The sequence below is a fragment of the Hermetia illucens genome, chromosome 6 (genome assembly GCF_905115235.1).
Source record: "Hermetia illucens chromosome 6, iHerIll2.2.curated.20191125, whole genome shotgun sequence".
NCBI lineage: Eukaryota > Metazoa > Arthropoda > Insecta > Diptera > Stratiomyidae > Hermetia > Hermetia illucens.
Genome location: NC_051854.1, coordinates 48716941 through 48722497, shown reverse-complemented (window position 1 = coordinate 48722497; position 5557 = coordinate 48716941).

Below are 5557 nucleotides of genomic sequence, written 5' to 3'. Positions count from 1 at the left end.
TTGTTTTCATTGCTTTTGAGAAGTGTATAATAGAAGAGCGAATACTTACATTTTTTGTTTAGGTTTTGTTGAAAAGAAAACTCCCTCCAGCATCACATTGGAAAGTTTGGTGAAAACAAATTATTCTTAACAAAGTTATAGTAGGTCAAAGTTGCTCCGTTCACATAACTACTACATCAAATTGCATATCGGATATGTTCTATGACTATGACACTATGAGCTATGTATGATTGGAACCATCGTGTACCCAGATATTCTTGCACAAAGTAGCAATAAAAGCTTTTATACCAAAAGCACCGAGCTTCCAGTTTCCGCCTTGTTTGAATTAAGCGGTAAACATTGCCGCGCTTATAAAATAGTTTGAAAAAATGTAAAAACTAAAATTCATATTCAGTTCACGTCTCGCAACCGAAAGGTTCAGACGTGTTTTTAAAAGAGGCAAATATTGGAAACTTTCTGAGCCATTACGGAGTGCCGCGACAACCTGCCGCCACTTTCAGCTTTTACGGAGCCTGCCAAATAGCTAAGTGTCTAAAAGTTAGGAAAACCTGGTATTACCATTAACTAATCTCAATTTTTCAGTGTACTGGCGGCAATGGGGGAGCCGTCTAGTGGCCCGAAGCGCCGCAACCTGGAAGACCTCTAACCGAAAAACACCTCAGAAGATGAACTACCGATGACATTCGACATCGAGTACCACTCAGACGAATCGGATGAAGCCTCGCCCCGCACCACCGCACCCAAGCATCCGGAGAAGGATGACTTAGAAAAACTGAGGATCGAAAATAAAATGCTCCTCTCCCCCATCGCTCAGTAAAAGGAGCAAATCGCCACTCTAAATTGAACGATAAATCACCTACGCGACATAGTGAAGTCGCTAAAATTCACAATCCAAGCCGCCTTCCCGGACAAAGTGTGGAAAGAAAAAGCACCAACGAAACCAAAATAGCAGTCTCCGGCAGCGACCGACTTTCCGCCCTTAGGAAGTAAAAAGCGCACCACCGTCGCTCCTTCAGTGCCCGCATTACGCCAGCATCAACCCGTCCGACCTTCAGCTACAGCAGCCGTGTCAGCAACTCCACCACCGAGAGGATCCGCTAAGCAAATAAGCGGAACCACCCTCTATCTCAAAATCCCACACCCAACACAGCTAGGCCGAAAAAGATGGAAAAACTACCCAACCCAAACTACTTCAAGTCTCTTAAACTTCTGCGCGTCCCATCCGCGCCCCGCCAACAAATCATGGCACTTAGTCATCGGTGGCGATCTCAACGCGAAACATTGGTCCTGGCTTGATTCTGTCCACAATCCAAACGACCTTCGCTTACACAACTGGCTCACTACCGCGCCAGCAGCCCTGAATTTCCAGCACTTCAGTCCCGCGCAAGCCAGTTAACATTGCCAATCACGCCTCGACCACTTCTTTTTGACAAATGGTCTAACCACAACTCCACATCCTAACACATTTCCCTTCCTACTCTTCCAGGTATTAGCGATCATGATGCAGTTGTGCTTGAAATCAACCTTGATGATCGCACTTTCCACCGCAGCCACCGCTCTGTCCCTGATTATCAAAAGGCAAACTGGAGACATATCAACCAGTCCCTAAAATCCTCTCTCTCACATATCCGAATTAACAGCACCACATCCATCTCCAATGAGGAAATTGACGAAACAGTCAGCCAATATACGAGAATTGTCAAAGAAGTGTGCGAAAAGCAAATACCGCAACGCTCTCTCAACTAAAAAAAATTAATCTCTCTGCCTGAAGATCTCCTAAGGGACATTAAATTAAAAAGATCCCTTAGGAGAAGACTCTTCCGAAATAGATACGGCACTCACTGTTACGCCCGCAAAACCGAGATCCACGATGTCGATTCGATTCGTCTGAGAATCCAGACTATACACTGAGCATATCCACGGTTGACTTTCCAACATTGAGCTAAACCCTCACACCTACCGTGAACTGAGGCAAACCTGCCCCAGACTTGGATGTCACCCACCCGAAAAAAGCGAACTTCTGGCTAACCACTTTTTAAAGGCTCATCAAACCACACTTCATTTTCGCAGCGAAGGAGCAAGAGAGGAAGTCACCTCCTCTATCGCCTTTCTTCTTAACTCACCAGCATTTCGTCCACGTGCCACCAACCTTCCTTCACTTAGCGGCTACCTAGTAACCCCATCTTCCTCCGACAACATCCCGAGCATCAAGTTCTTGAAGCCTAATCAAGTTGCGAAACTTATTAAGCTCTCCAAGAACAAAAAATCCACCGGTCTCGACGATATCCCGCATATTGTCCTAAAGTGATGCTCCGCCTCTCTCAGTCCCTTTCTCTCCTTAATTTTCAACCACTACATTCTCAATGCACATTTCCCCACTAGCTGGAAGAGTGCCAAAATAGTGCCGATCCCGAAGAAAAACGAAAATCCTTTGCTACCAGATAGCTACAGGCCAATCTCAATATTATCGTCAACCGCCAAAATCTTCGAGCGGGCCATTAAGACGATGATTGACGAACACTGCGAGGCCAGTGATATCATTCCGAACTTTCAGTTTGCGAACCGTCCACAACACTCAGTCGAGCATGCACTGCTAGTACTCAAAACCGACATCCTACACGGATTCAACCGCAAAACACCGACCATCGCATGCCTTCTCGACCTGAAAAAAGCATTTGACTCTGTCTGGCAACACGGACTCATTGCTAAACTTTCCAGGTCATTCCATTTCCACCCACAACTTTGTAGACTCCTCCTCAGCTTTCTCCATGAGAGAAAAGCCCGGGTTGCCGTCCAAAACCATCTCTCCAAAACCTACACTTGTCCCGCAGGGTATTCCACAAAGATTGGTCCTCTCAGCCACACTCTTCTCATTATTCACTGCGGACATCCCAGCACCTTCCGAAGACCCCAACCCAATCAAATTCCTGCAGTATGCTGACGATCTGATACTTTATGTATCAGCCAAAAACATCGCACAAGGAGAAGCTCGTCTGAATTCATACTTAGGCGACTTACACCACTACTTTTCTAAGTGGAAATTGTCCCTCAATCCGACAAAATGCCAGACAATAGTGTAACATCGGAGACATCTTCCTTCACGTTAACTCCGTATCAATACCAAAAGTAGAGCAAGTGACCTACCTCGGGGTCACTATGAACACTTCGCTCTGAAATACTCCCCACATAGACCTCGCACTGTAACGTGGAAACAATGCTTTCCGGTCACTCCTACCGATCATCCGGTACAACAAACCTGTTGTTCCTTTATCCTTCCTCCTCCTCCCAAATAGCGGTGTTGGGTATCGGAGTATAGCAAAAATCCTTAAGATAATTGCTTAAGGCTCTTAGGCCGCAACACCCTGAGCGGTTGCCCATAGCACCGTCCACATGTTTTCCCGATTAACGAGGTTGCTCTGGGACTGGTCAGAATGGTTCTGGTTTCACTTTTTCGGAGCTTCAGACTTGTCCGCAGTCATAGGATGCAGCATAGAATGGTGTTTCTTTCCGCAAGTTTTACACGCTACCTTTGATGTTCATTCGTTCACTCGATGCGCACGCATGCATTTGAAGCACAAGTTGCTTGCTTTAACGACGTCTCTCCGCTTGTCTATAGTGTGGCGTTGGAACGTCGGGCACTTGTATAGACTGTGACCTGATTTACATAATGTGCACTTTTTGTATTCGTTATAGGTAACAGTACGGATCCCCCCTTTGTTGGACTTCTTAGAGGAGAAGCACTTGTTAACTTCATCAATGATGTGGCACTGGGTTTCCAGGAATTCTAGGAATGCCTCCAACTTACGTACGTCCGCTCTAGCGCCAATTTTCCGTTGCCATTTTGCTGTCGACTCTGGATCAAGCTTCCTCTGCAGAATGAACATCATGACTCCGTCGAATGGCTCAACCTCCAAGTCTTGGAAATTGGTGAGCAGCTCGTTGGTCGCATCAATCATTCTTTTGATACCTTTGGCGTTTACCACAGTTTTTATGTTCCAAAACTGGGCCAAAAGTTACTGGGCAATAATGCGCTTGGTCGTATCTTTTCGTCAAGAGATCCCAAGCCGCGAAATAGTTGGCATCTGACATATTAAGATGCCTAATTTGCTGAGACGCTTCTCCCTTTACTGATGCCTGAAGAAGCTGTAGCTTCTGCACCCCGGACAGTCTCCCGTTGTCATGGACAAGAGATTTGAAGAGGTCTCCGACCGAAATCCAAGCTGAGCAAGTTCCATCGAACGTTGGAGCCTTAATCCGCTCCAGTCTGACCGCATCTGGTTCTACTGATTGTAAGATTCCATCCGCTGAGTCGTTGGTGTGTCCCGCTCGCTTCCTAGACTCTGACAGCCTTTCCGTAAATTCGATGCTGTACATTTCGTATTCGGTCTCGGCTTCGTCGTATTCCGTCAGATACTTCTGAAAAAGCTCCTTGGTTTGAGCCAAGTTCTGTTTGGCTGAGAAATGGTTGTCTTCGCATGTCTTCCATTTCCGATGGAGTACTTCCAATTTCATTTGAAAGTAAAGCTCGCTATGCCGTGTCTTAGCATCCTTCTTGAAGTTCTGTATGACTTTGAGGAACTCCTCCAGATTGTGCTTCTGGAGGATGGTGATGGCCGAATCCATTCCGCTGCTGGTTGGCATCACGCTGCTCTCACCGTCAAAAAAATGGTTGCAAAATGAGGTGTCGTGTTGAACCTATAAGCGCGTTGTTAGAGTTTGTTTGAATGTGTTGCAGAAGTTCCTGCTTCACGTTGCCGCTATCACCTTCGAGATAGTTCCAATTGTCAAAGAAGTAGTATGATCAAAATCCTAAGTCGGTTTTAGAACTTCCTTCACAGTTGCGATGATCCGTTTAACTGCGTCGGCTCTAATACAGATGTTCGCAACGTAGCGTAGAAATTCTATGTCTCCAGATGCCGGATCCCGCTCGACGGACCAAAAAATATGTTGGGTATCGGAGTATAGCAAAAATCTTTAAGATAATTGCTTAAGGCTCTTAGGCCACAATAAATATTACCGATCCTTGGGACACGTAATGGGACTGGTAAAAACCACGGATTGATTATGACTAGCCTGGTTTATTCATTTCTTTCTGATTTATATATAAAATTATTTCTTAGTTTAAATGCTTAATCAACAAATTATAATTCTTTACAAAAAGCTAAATTGCATATTCAACAAAAATTCTTGGTTGTAATTCGGTCGCCTTGACCGTGATGAACTTTCATCAGCGTTTTGTTTCCTATATTATTGCAGGCACAGTTGATATGGGTCGATTACCTGTTCGTACCTGGTTAACACATTTTGTGGTGCAAGGTGAAGGTCACTGACTTGAGTATGGGGCATTGTGCGGGTGTCGTGTATCTATCATGAACATTTTGCCGTGGAGCGAAAAATGTTTGATGATCCGTTTCTTGGGTAATTGTTGTTGAATTTTGCTAGTGCCCGGTAAGAATTGTTGCAATAGATTTTAATTGTTTACATTTTGTATTTCATTCAGTTTATCTCTTGATGTGGATTAATTCTTTTGATTTATACAACAAAAACTGTTCGATGA